The 13,551-nt window shown below is 40.3% G+C and overlaps 1 protein-coding gene across 1 annotated transcript in view; it reads left to right on the top strand.

Moving 5' to 3' along the window:
* Positions 1 to 13,243, top strand: part of LOC146521731 (nuclear factor 1 B-type-like) — an 82,475-nt gene extending 69,232 nt beyond the window's left edge. Inside the window, exon 13 of the mRNA XM_085149426.1 lies at positions 13,021 to 13,243. The gene's annotated coding sequence lies outside the window, so the exon portion shown is untranslated. The remainder of the gene's footprint in view (positions 1 to 13,020) is intronic.
* Positions 13,244 to 13,551: the final 308 nt, after the last annotated feature.

Genomic DNA, 13,551 nt, shown 5'->3' with positions numbered 1-13,551 from the left:
AGTAAATGTCAGTAGATTGCAAACTGCCATCAACTGAGTCCTTCATTGTTGCCCCTCCTAATTCAAACGCATCAGGTGGTCGCTGTAGGACAAAAAAGTCTTGCCGCCGTTCGTCTGTGTTGTTTACCTCAGCTGTCAATATGTGTCCACGTTTATTTACTCTGGAGAAGGCTGTAAAACTTTGTTGAAGGACTTAGATATCAGCTAATGAGTCACTTCTGACTAATGAACTTTTCTGTGTTTTTGCCGCTGTTAGCCGGTATTAGCCGATGTGTTGGTGTTACTGAAACTGTCTTTTAAGTGGATCTAAAATGGTTAGACTTAGACACAAATAAACTTTCATATGAAGTGAGAATGTAATGAAACTGTTTAATCAGAGGCAAAGTGGGATTTTTTAGGACACTCGAGCCTGACATTAGCTAGCATAATGCTAGCTTAGAACCGTCAGTTGATGTTTAGTCAGCTCATTGTCAGCTTTCTGGAGATGGGAGGGTTGCATTTTTAATCTGCTAACAATAATTGGGCCCATGCCTATCTATTTTTGATAGATTAATGACAGAATTTTGATAACGCATCAATTTGTAAATTATACATGCTAATCAATGCATTTTTTATTAAATAAGCTAAAAAAAATGACTTGCTTTATCTTAAAAAACAAATACAGTGTAAATTTATAAGTTATACAAAGACCACTGAGTTTGCAGCTGCTATTAAAGGGAAAATACGCTATAAACAATTCTTTTTTTTTTTTGCACCAGGCTGTAGACAGCTGCATTTGTTCTATAAAGCTGGATATTTTAACTATCTGTTGTCTGTGAGAATTCACTCAGAGACGTGACTATCTATCTAATATTTCCCCCAAAACAGTTATTTTAACTAATTAACGACAGCAGGACTTGGTTCGCTAAAGATATTAGAGACTTCTAGCGTTTTAGGTTTTTAACTAAAGACAACCTCTTTCAGTGAACAACTTCAGCCTTCGTGAAGGGACCCTCAAGATCTCAGGCAACAGCCCGCGTTTGTTTGCAAAAATGTAGTTGAAGAGAGCTCTGGGAATAAAAGAGGGCCGTCTAAAAATGCACTAGTCCTAAATAGTGCTCTCGGCTCTGTGTATTCCCACACAAATTTGCATAAATTTCATAGTCTAAGTCATGGACTGTGGCTGGAGCATGTTATTAGTCTATCTATAGGTGGTAGTACAGACCGATCACACTGAGCCTTGTTGTTATCTCACTGAAAGCACCCCGGTATTACACCCTGCGGATTGAGAGTGGGTTCTTAAGATCGTGGGATTTGTTCACATATTAAAGCATGTCTGTTTGGATGCGCGGAAAAGAAACAGGTGTTCAGTGTTTATGTGTGTGTGAGAGGGAGAAAGCGGGAGAGCGCCTGTGTGTCTTTGTGTTTTCCTTCTGATGTTTGTTCGAAAGCGCGCACGCACATGGGATGAGAACCCATCATTCATGTGTGCGTGTGTGCGTGCATTTGTGTTTGTGTGTGTTTGACTTGACAGAGGGGTGGGGGGGGGTGCTTTATTGAAAAGTACTCCTCTCCTCCCCTGTTCAACATGCTGGATTAGCACCAGCAGTTTCCCATGGAGCCGTCCCTCCCAGCCCCCCTGCCCATTTGCATAAGGCGCAGACAGGCGGAGATGTGACAAACAAACCTGGCACACACAGTGCCGGCTGCCTCTCGTACGTGAACTCTTTTGCCTCTTTCTCGCCTTGACAAGAACAAAACACACAAGATAGCTCGAGCGAGCCCACCTGCATGCGCGCTCCTCGGGATAAAGATGTGTTTCCTGAGTCCAAACCTCGCTGCATAAATAAAATTAAAAGCAGCGCCAGACTGCAGTTTGAGGCCTGTATTCCTCCGGGTGATCATAGTGATTCACAAGTGCAGGAATGTGAGCGGCTCAAGGAGGTGAGAAGAGCTTTCGTTGCTCTGTCATTTGGACAAAATTCCCCCTGAATCAAAGTATCCTCCCCCTCGTTTTTCCTTCTTCCTCCAAGATGGTAATGTTCACCTTAAAACATCTTTACTGTACTGTAGCTACATAACACAGCACTCTGCACCGCTGTCTGGCCGCCAAGTTCCTATCAAGCCCCTGATTTATGGCGCTTGATGCATTCCTTGGCCCTGGCGAGCAGGCAGTTTAGCTGAAATATGAGACGAGATGCAAAGAACACACTCAAAGTGAATTTCATTCCAGCCTGCCTGCATAGTGCAACGCTGCTGCAAGCCTTCACATTTTAGCAACCTGAGGGATTTTTTCCCCCCGTTCTTTTCTAAATATTTCGGCAATGTGGCCCGTCTGCCTCTTCAGCATCTTGCGTTGGGAAACAATAAAAGTGACCTGTATCCCAGATGTCATAAAGCTTACAAAACCCCCTTTTGTTGTTGGTTGCAGCGTGCAGCTTTCAGCCTCCCAAATTACACTGGCATTAAAAACTACAACCTTCCCCTGTCTACTTACATGCAGAAAATTGCATGCAGATGTATATAAGAACAGAGAGCAACACCTTTTAAGTCGTATTCTTTTTCTTCTTTTTTGTTAAATGGCTTTTTTGTGCTTTCGCAGCAAAGAGCTGTAATCAATCAAAAAGGCTTTAAGGGGCACTTTGTCTTCATTTGGGTCTTAATGTAAAATTGCCGATAAACTCGAACGAGATAAGCAAAAGCAGACATTTGTGAACGGGGACGAGTCCGTATACGATGAGTTCACTGCCGTGCCTGCTTTGCTTCGTCTGCTCCCAAGTTACAACACTGCGATTACATGCTTTATTAAGTGCTGAAGTGCTCTCCCTGAGTAAAAGCAGATGTCACCGCAAGTTCTGTCACTGAGTCTGGATCGGGGTGCCTGTGGTCAGTGTCTCAGCCCGCCCGGAGCTCCCTGCGGTTTGCCATCAATTCAGCTCGCAAAATCATCGCCAAACAAAGTTGGTGAAAAAAGACAGACCAACAAAGGGCTCTTTAGAAAAAAAAACAACAACAAAAAACCTCACTGTATGTTTCTATTTCTCCGAGCATAATACAATATCAATATACAGGATGTTAGGAATTAAACAACTGTTCAAACAAACGATATGAGGGGGAAAGACAGATGTTCGCCCGCTGCACAATAATCTGGCCTGTTATGAAAAGCTTGCAAGTTAAGCGAATTTCTGCTGAACCAGGAACCGATTTGTGTTGCTTTAGAAGCGTGATGCGCACGTGCCGGCGGTGCCGCTGCAGACCCAGTTCAGCAAGAAAAACACGAGTTTTGCTGTTTGCCGTTGGCAGGGAGAGAGTATAGTTACCGTCCACGTTGCCCTTGCATTGTCACGCACGCTCACGCTCGCTGAAGCGTCCTTGAACAGCACGCTGCATCCATATCAGCTTCTGCCACAAGCTGCTATTCGGTACACGGGGCTGACCTTTGACCTGTCTTTGAAGGAGAGCATATCGCTTCACACACTCAGTTAATAAACAGATAAATAAACCAAGAGAGAATAACAATAGCCCTCTTCTGACTTTATCAAAGCTCGCTTTGCTTTGCCTAGAAGTTTCGTCCTGTGACTTACGATGCTCAGTATAAATGAGTACACCCCCTTTAAAAAGTACAAATTTAATCAGCAGCTCAATGAACGAAAGAACAATTTCCAAAATTTTCACAAGGCTGAGTTTTATTGATCACTTGTTTAACTCCATAACATGAAATTAAGGTTAATAATATAACTTAGATCACAAAATCTTCAGTTTTACTCAAATTGGTTGAAGCAAAAATGAATACACCCCACAACAAAAACTACTACATCTAGTATTTTGTATGACCACCGTGATTTTCAAGGACAGCACCAAGTCTTCTAGGCATGGAATGAATAAGTTGGCGACATATTGCAACATCTATCTTTTCCCATCCTTCAAGAATAACCTCTTTTAGAGCCCGGATGCTGGATGGAGAGTGATGCTCAACTTATCGCTTCAGAATTCCCCACAGGTGTTCGATTCGGTTCAGATCAGGAGACATAATTAAATGAACCATTCAATCACCTTCACCCTGTTCTTCTTCAGAAATGCAACAGTAGCTTTGGATGTGTGGTTTGGACCAAGTGCACGGAGTGATGGCAGCATCTTCTCCTTCAGTATAGAGCAGTACATTGTTGAGCTCATGATACCATCAATGAAATGCAGCTCCCCAATACCAGCAGCACTTATGCAGCCCCACATAAGGACACTGCCACCACCATGTTTTACTGTAGGCACCATGCATTTCTCTTTGAAATCCTCACCTTTACGATGCCATGCAGTTTTGAAACCATTAGTTCCAAAAACAGTGATGTTTTTTTTGAGTCCCAGTACTCTTCATCTTTTTCAGCATGGGCCCTAGGAAATTCTAGGCATGCTTTTTTGTGCATGGGCTTTAGGAGAGGCTTCCTTCGTGTACAATACCCATGCATGCCATTCCTCTGCAGTTTGCGCTGTATGGCGTCCAGTGTTGGGACTAACGCGTTATTAAGTAACGCGTTACAGTAACTACGTTATTATTGTGGTAACGAGCACGATAACTAGTTATTATGCCAAAATCAGGAACGCGTTAGTCGTTACTGGGATTTAGATAGGGTCGTTACTCGTTACTTCGTGTGGTGGCTATCGCGGAGCTTCCACAGATTCTGTAACATTAGCAAGTGGTGGAGGCAGCAGGTGGATGAGGGAAAGGGGACGCAGAAGGAAAAGAGACCCGAGGCGGCCGCCGGTCCAAGTGTGAACTGAACTTCAGGTAAGAAGTTATGACCTGTAGGCTATCCGAGTCAGATATAAACCAAGTTTAGGTGGAGTTTATTTTCGTTATTCTGACTTTTTCCGTACTGCGTACTAGCTAGCATGACGGAGTTTCTATACAGCTGGGTGGGTGCTATGAAGTTAATGATGTTGAACTTTATTTTGTTCATAAGTTATTAGAGTTGCCAACCGTCCCGTCTGGTGTTCAGAGAAAATATTACGCGTTTCTTATTGAGGTGAAAAGGAACAGTTTGTCCCGTAATTCGGCTACATTGAAAAAGACACAAAGCTGGAGTTATTCTGTGTCTTTGCTGCACAGCTGCCTCTTCTTCTTTCATTCTCTCCCCTCTCTCTCCTGTTTCTACTTCAATCATGAAAACTGATCAATGATCAGCTGATCGGCTCTCTTGTTTGTTTATCGCTCACTTTGCGCCAGAAAGAGGAAACCAGCCAATGTCGCGTTAAACAACAGCAGCACGTTTAAGCTTGATCAGCAGTTGTTAGAATTTATTTAATATTAATTTCTAGTATCAGCTGATGTTTGCTGGAGCCACAGCTGCAAAAAAGCTGCTGGTCATGATGGTTTGTATATCTGGTGAGAGGGAAACATGAAGATGAAACCAGGAGATGTCCTTACTGAATCATCAGAGCTGAACAGGTGATGGAGAAACAGGTTTACCTTTTAGTTAACATGAATGAGTTGAAGGGAAGTTATGAACTGTTTCTGAGAGACAGATAACCCCAGGATCCTTTTTCTATGTAGCTGACAGCTGGTAACTGTGCAGGTGCGGATCTAGCAAAGTTTTGCCAGGGGGGCCAGGTTGGGCATTAACAGGGAGAGGGGGGCACAAAGAAATACTTTTCTTTCTTATTCTCATTTAAAATGTCTAGCTTTTAAAAAATAATTATCTGAATCTTACAACAAACGATTGATGCATATATACCATCAAGACAGTGTACATCACTGTCACAACAGCGTTTGTTTTCATTCAAAGGCTTTATGATTTTTCCTATAATGGTGGGCCGGTCTCTAGTCAAAATGTCCGGGCCGATTTTTTGTCCCAGTCCAGCCCTGTATGCAGCTCATCTGCAGTCTGGTGTTGCCTACATCTTCCTATTTAGAAGGCAGAATTTCAGAGTTCTGAGTACAATCAAAGCACCACGACTGCAGTTTTTGTGTTGGATGTAATAGGCGCACATGACACTGTGACGTAGGCTAGAATCATGGCAGGGGTCAATGATGGTCCAGGCGTGGGATTTCTCTCGTGGAAATATGCACATTATCTTTTCCTTTCTATTGGTAGGTGGCACAGTGCACTTGTGGCAAGTAAGCAAGCTAGAAGACTGGCAAAGTTATGGAAGCAACACATTAATAAGAGAATTCTGAGTAAAACCAAAGTTACTTTCCCTAGTAACTAGTTACTTTGAAAGTAACGAGTAACTTGAAGTAACTGAGTTCCTTTTGATAGAAGTAACTAGTAATGTAACTAAGTTACTATTTTAAAGTAACTTACCCAACACTGATGGTGTCACAGGAAACGGTCACTCCAGTTTGGCTTTATACTCTGCCCTTTATACTTATGGGCAGAAATCTGTGCCATCAGAAACTGAATTTGAATAAGTTAAATTTGAATTTGAATTGCTCAGATTGAATCTGAATTGTAACTTGAATAAATGCTTTTAAAAACTGAATATGAATTATCCTAATTTGAAATTCAATTTATTGGTTTGAAAATGATCACCACTAAATTGAAATTGAATTTTATATTTTGAAAATGAATTAATTTGCTTTGAAACCGTATTTTATCCTTTAAAAGTTTAGCTGTCGAATAATTTCAGATTCACTTCTCACCATTCAATTTCAGTTCCAAATTTCAGTTTTTGGGGAAATACATCCGTTTCCGGTTCAAGAGTAATTGAGCGCAGATTAATAGAACTACGTTTTACTAGCGGACCGAAAGTGTTACTGATGGGAATCGACAGCGTCTTGAGCTGAATTAAGACTTCAGAAGTCATTCGTCATGTCGAATGACCAGCGGATAAACTCTCAGGTTGGTAATAAATGTATTACATGTATAAGAACAAGCGTCATGTCAACAAATGATAGCCGTACAGTAACTTTTATGCTTATTGTAGCTGTTAGCTAAAAATGCTAATTTAGCATAGTTTGCCCTGGATTCAGCTTTGACAAACAAATATGATCGACTGTTTCTAGTAGAATTCCAAAGTTGTCATCTTGGACCCTCTCAGAGCCCTGTATGCTTGCAGAGACCCCTACAATAGGGAAACATGCAAAACGGTGTCCAAACCTTTGTGTTTTAGCTTTATTTATGTCTTACACAGCCCAACTCTTTAGCTAACTTAATAACTTTAGCTAAAGTGAATAGTTAGTCTAATTCATTAGTGCAGCATTACTGGATCACATCTGTTTGAAGTGATATATGCGACTATCACTGTGTTCACCATAATAATTCTTAGGGTACTAAGTGGATGCTTAACTAGTTTTTTTTTTTTTTTAAACATACTGCTCCATTGCTATGTTTGACAGGCTGAAGTTGTCGGGTCGCCTCCTAATCGACCATCTTTTACAGGTGTTTTGTGCCAGAAATGGAGTGTCCACTGAAGACTGAAGATATTGAATCTCTACACCTTGCCATTGATCCCTCTTGTGCCTTCATCTAGACAAGAGACATTAACTTAATCACTCTCACATGCTCTGTACCTACATCACCTTCCCTGACAGTCGTAGCTTGGCTCATCTGAGGGTGAAATTATAAGAATGTGTTATTTTGCAAAGTGCTCTCTAGGGTTCCTAAAAAAAAAAAGAAATATGGCATTGAGGTCATTTCTTTTGAATTAATCCCTTCTTCTGAAATATAAGAACCTCTCCTGGTTTTAATGGCACTTTGGATTTCCTTGCTTTCTGTTCCACTCCCAACCCCAAATAGATGCTGACAAGCTGACACAGTAACATGGAAGAGGGAAAAAAAGTTGGAAAGGACTACTATAAATAAACCTAATGCCTAACAATGAAAAATGTAAAATAAGAACAATAATAATAAAGATAAAAGATGAAGTAACATGTTTTTAGTTTTTTGTTTATTCCAAATGATCATCCAGATGTCTGTGACATGTGATGACAAACACCATAATGGAAGGCCTTTGTCATCACATGCTTAAACTCATCATATATTTTTGCATATGTTGAACAGGCAGTCAGACATGCTGTAACTGTGGGGTAGAAAACTGCATGAACACCATACGGCAGGGGTCTCAAACTCCAGTCCTCGAGGGCCGCTGTCTTGCAACTTTTCCATGTGTCCCTGTTGCAACACACCTAGTAGGTCATTAGCAAGACTACAGAACTTGACTGCATGCCGAGTTGGCAGTTCAGCCATTTGATTCATGTTACAGCAGCTCATGAGTGAATGAACATGGTGCAATAAAAGTATTTTTAGAAGTATATGTTTCCAAATACATACATTAAATTTACTTGAGTAGGGTTAGGGGTTGCCACTTCAGCATGCAGTCAAGTTCTATACTCTTGCTAATGACCTACTAATTGTATTCAGGTGTGTTGCACCAGGGACACATGGAAAAGTTGCATGACACCAGCTCTCGAGCACTGGAGTTTGAGATCCATGTCATACGAAATATGACAGGTGTGGTTGAACTGCATGAGGACTGAAGTTTCTCTTCTCTTCTGGCAGGACAGGAATGTGGCCTTGTCCTGTGAGCCACCGTAAGGATGTACTTAGAGTAGAACTGGACTGTCACCGGCCTCAGGCTCTTCACCTTTTCAAAGACAAAGCAGTCATTTAGATAAAATATTAGATATTGTTTACCTGTAAATGCACAAAGAGAATTTAGAAATGTAATTATTGTCAAGAGTGAACAAGCACTGATAGTGTAATCTACAACTGTGGCAAAATGTTTAGAGAATGAGAAGTGTTGTTTGTTTATTTACAAAGTTCGCAGTTTCAGTGATAGTTGTATATCATATTATATCACTTCAAAAAGAGATGATCCAGTAATGCTGCACTAATGAATTAGACCAACTATTCATTTTAGCTAAAGTTATTAAGTTAGCTAAAGAGTTGGGATGCTGTGTAAGACATAAATAAAGCTAAAACACAAAGGTTTGGACACAGTTTTGCATGTTTCCGTACTGTAGGGGTCTCTGCAAGCATACAGGGCTCTGAGAGGGTACAAGATGACAACTTTGGAATTCTACTAGAAACAGTCGATCATATTTGTTTGTCAAAGCTGAATTCAGGGCAAACTACGCTACATTAGCGTTTTTAGCTAACGGCTACAATAAGCATAAAAGTTACTGTACGGCTATCATTTGTTAACATGATGCTTGTTCTTATACATGTAATACATTTATTACCAACCTGAGAGTTTATCCGCTGGTCATTCGACATGACGAATGAGTTCTGAAGTCTTAATTCAGCTCAAGACGCTGTAGTATGGATGGATTCGCTAGTAAAACGTAGTTCTATTAATCTGCACTCGATTACTCTTGAACCGGAACCGGATGTAAGTCCCCAAAAACTGAATTGTAGAACTGAAACTGAATGGTAAGAAGTGAATCTGAAAATTTTCGTGGGCTAAACATTTAAAGGATAAAATACGGTTTCAAAGCAAATTAATTCATTTTCAAAATATAAAATTCAATTTCAATTTAGTGATGATCATTTTCAAACCAATAAATTGAATTTCAAATTAGGCTAATTCATATTCAGTTTTTAAAAGCATTTATTCAAGTTACAATTCAGATTCAATCCGAGCAATTCAAATTCGAATTTCACTTATTCAAATTCAGTTTCTGATGGTACAGATTTCTGCCCATATTTCTCTTCCGTGTGGAGCCATTGCTGACAGCATGAAATGGGAAGGGCTTTTCTTTGTTAAGTAATGCCCTTTTATAGTCTCCTGTCTGCTGGACACCTCTTAAATGAATCATTAGACTCACCTGTGGTTGAATGCCTGTTAATTTGAATTTTGTAGTCTTAAGTGTGGCTTTTCTCCTAAGACTATAATTGGGGTGTACTCGTTTTTGCGACATGGGCTTGAATGTGCTTGAATGAATTTGTTAGGGAAATCACTTTTTCGTGTGTGCAAATTCAAAAATCTTGTTTGCAATCTTGCAAACAAGATTTGATCACAGAAAATGTTGACTAAAGGTTTTCTGACAAATGTAGTGGGGTGTACTCATTTATGCTGAGCACTGTACCTCCTGTTTCTTTTCTTGCTAATGTTGAAGTGTCTGACTTTTCCTGCCCCCTTCAGTTGATCAGTTGATTGATTTTATTTATGATGTCTAGCCAATCATTCCAGCTACAAGAAGACTTTCTCCCCCAGAATTGTTTTTTCCTTTTTTCCTTAAGTGTCTTTCTCTAACACTGCACTATTAAGCATAATATTACAGTACATTTTACTACCTTAGGCCTAGCAATAGGCCTAAATTTGCCATTTCAAAGGGACAGATCGCACTAAAATGATGAGGTTGTTTTAAAACGCATAGGTTGTCATCCATCTCGATTGTCTTGATTGTGGGAGTTGTCCAGTTTTGGAGTGTTTTGGAGTGAAGGGCTCTTACTTTGTGCTAAAAAATGCATTTGAAAAACTCGGCAGTCTCTTTCTACAAACCACGAGTAGGTTACTTAAAAAAGTCCGGCAGCTGTGCTGTGGGGAATTTAAAGTGGGAGCTATTATCTTTCTGCTTTCTCCATCTGTCAACCAAAAGAGTTGCGCAGCTAGTTAACATTACAGCTCAGCTGGTGTTTACAACCTGTCAACACAGACTGTAAATAAAAGATAGATGCAGCCGCTGTATGGTTATTAAAGTATTGTTCCTTTTGTTTTTTGTTTTCTTCTTCCAATGTCATCTCCGTGTTTTGAAAGTGGACCTAACAAGCAGAGCTGTTAATCAAACGGCAGAGCATACTGTGCTTTTTTTCTTCTTTTTTACTTTAATGGAAATCGTAATGAGCAAAATCAACATCATGCTGTATTCGGTATGATTTGAAACTGGCGACTGACGCTATTAACGCCTTATGAACGTGAGGGCGTGTGTCAAAGGAGACAAATCTGTTCCCTGTAAGCATCTATATCAGTTTTTTCCAACCACTGTGTTGCAGCACATAGGTGTGCTGTGAGAAATGATCAAATGTGCCGTGGAGGATTATCTGGTTCCACCCGATTAGTACTCTAAGCTACCAGCGTGAGTAACGGGCAGAACAATTAAATTCTCTTCCACTAGAGGGCAGTACAACAACCTGCTCTAATTAAATGGGTTGCCAACTGCCAGTAGAACAGAAGAAGATGAAGAAGAAATTACATAATAGTCACGCTGTTAGACGACAGAGCGCGTAATAGCAATACATAAATATTTGAAAAGAAAAAAGTAGTCAATTTCGACCCAGATGAAGGCCCTAGCATGAGCAGTGGTCAGAAGAAAGAAAACAAAAGTATACTGGGGACAAACCGAACCAATTCCCTGTGCCTGGTGCGCTGGGAAAAATGATCAACATGCTTTTTGTGACATTTTGGTTTGGTGGTGTGCCGTGTGATTTGTCTAATGTGAAATATGTGCCGTGGCTCCAAAAGGAGAAACACTGATCTATACAACCAGAGGAGTGGCCTCCTGCTGGACAAAAAAAAGAAATGCAGGCATTTTTATACAGGCCTCACCCTCTATGGAAGCCCGTTTCTGCCACAAGAAAAAGAGAAAAAAGTATCCATCAAATTTTGAGTTATCTTTCTCAAAATTTTAACTTATTAATTTGACAAAAATAACTCAAAATTTTGAGTTACCATTGCTAGTCAGTAAACTACGTGAATGACGTTATTTTCTTGTTACCCGGAAGGATATGGATCTCAAAACCGGATCATGAGCTACCAATGTATAGCAACAAATTGGCTCTTTTGCAAGTATGTTTACTGATAGTAACGCCGTTTGATTCAGCTAATAACACAAGGATTTCATCATTTGTGAAGCCACGCTGAAAATACTCAACAATTTACGCATTCATGACTGGCTGTAATACTGTAGCTGTAGCATTTGTAGCTGAGGGCCTCAGGTTACAGGTAAAAGGAAATAACGTCATTCACTCATTACTTATTGGCAGTGCTAACTCTAAATATTGAGTTACGTTTCTCAAAATTTTGAGTTATTTTTGTCAAAATATGACTTAATAAAAAGAATAATAATTTTGAGAAAGATAACTCAAAATTTCGAGTTATTTTTTTTTTTATAGTGGCAGAAACGGGCTTCCATACTTTTCGGATCTGGATACCGCTTCACCTTTTATATCATGTCTGTTTTGGTGAGTCAGTTATGATGGGTGTATTTTGGTGGAAATTTTTCTTTTTTTGAATAACCAGTAATTATTCTTTTAGAGTAAGGCCCATTTATTTTTATTTTTATCTTTAATAGAAGGCGAACATGTCTAAGATATCTCAGGAACCGGGCCAATCAGACCAAAGCACTCTAAACAACTGTTATCTTATGTCATATCCCACCAATATGACAGCACAATGCTTTTTCCGAGGAATGAACACATCGTATGTTGTCAGGTGTTTTCATTCCTGAGAACAAAGTCACTAATAACTATTTATGCAAAAACCAAATGAACAACTCAAGGCAAATTATTTTCTTCTTCCCATATGTGTTACCCAACACTCACAGGGAACAATGTTAAGGATTTACCTACCATAGTATTAATTAATCATCGCACATCTGTAAGCGTGTGTGCCCATTTCTGTGCCTGTTAGTTTGTTGACTTGTGTGTGTGTGTGTGTGTGTGTGTTACAATGGTGCTTTGGCACTTTGGCACCTGCACTACATTATAAACCTAAAGGCTTGGATAATAAGCTGCAGGTGCACTCCTGGCAACCAGGGAGGAGATGATGGGGTTGTGGATGGTGGTAGGGGGGTGGGTGGCACTGCTGGAGTGTTTGTGTGAGTGTGTGCTGGAGGGAGTGGGGGGGAAGCTGGGTCACCTGCTGTTGTTGGTTGGCGCACAACATTAGCAAATATATGACGTCGACTTGGCTTCTATACCTCGTGTACGTCGCACGCTTACTGGACTTTTTTTTTAAAACTTCTTCCAGGAAACTGGCTTCAAAGTGCTCAGGAAAGAGAAGCGTCCGTTTCGTCCATCCATCCCTCCTCGTCCGTGCCACTGTCAATAATTATTGATGTTAATTACCGTGATGATTAGGGTAATTTCTTTATGGCTTTGTTGGCAGGTATGCAAAGCAAAAACGGGCCTGATGGAGCAGACTGCAGAAGGGGCTTCTCGCATTGATGGCACAGAGTCGACGTGACAGCCAATAAGGAGGCAATCTACTTCATGAAAATCTAATTATGTGATGAATGGTGCAATGTATAGACTGTGGCACGGTAATAGTGTACTCCCACCTGTGAACGTGCTAGCTGGAAAAACTGTTTATGTTGTGGGCTGGCTACTTTTTTTTAAAAAAAACAACAACACTGCTAATACCTTAAAAATGGTGTCCACAAACTTCTGCCTCACGAACACGAAATCTGTGGATTCAAATGTAAAAATGTTTCAGGCGTAACAAAATAGTTTTGTGTTACTATAGCTTCAGAGTCTCTCACCTGCTTAACATTTACTGTGCTTTCTGCTCAAGCCGGGTTATATTCTATGTTAATGGTTTCCAGACTTGGTCTTGGATGAAGCACATTGTTGTGACTCAGCCAGATCTCTCAAAACTGTGACTGACTTAGAAATGTTTGTATATGTTAGTCGAGAGTGA

The sequence above is a fragment of the Neolamprologus multifasciatus genome, chromosome 3 (genome assembly GCF_963576455.1).
Source record: "Neolamprologus multifasciatus chromosome 3, fNeoMul1.2, whole genome shotgun sequence".
Lineage (NCBI taxonomy): Eukaryota > Metazoa > Chordata > Actinopteri > Cichliformes > Cichlidae > Neolamprologus > Neolamprologus multifasciatus.
The sequence above is the reverse complement of the archived record's forward strand: the minus strand, read 5'-3'. Positions and strand labels throughout refer to the sequence as shown.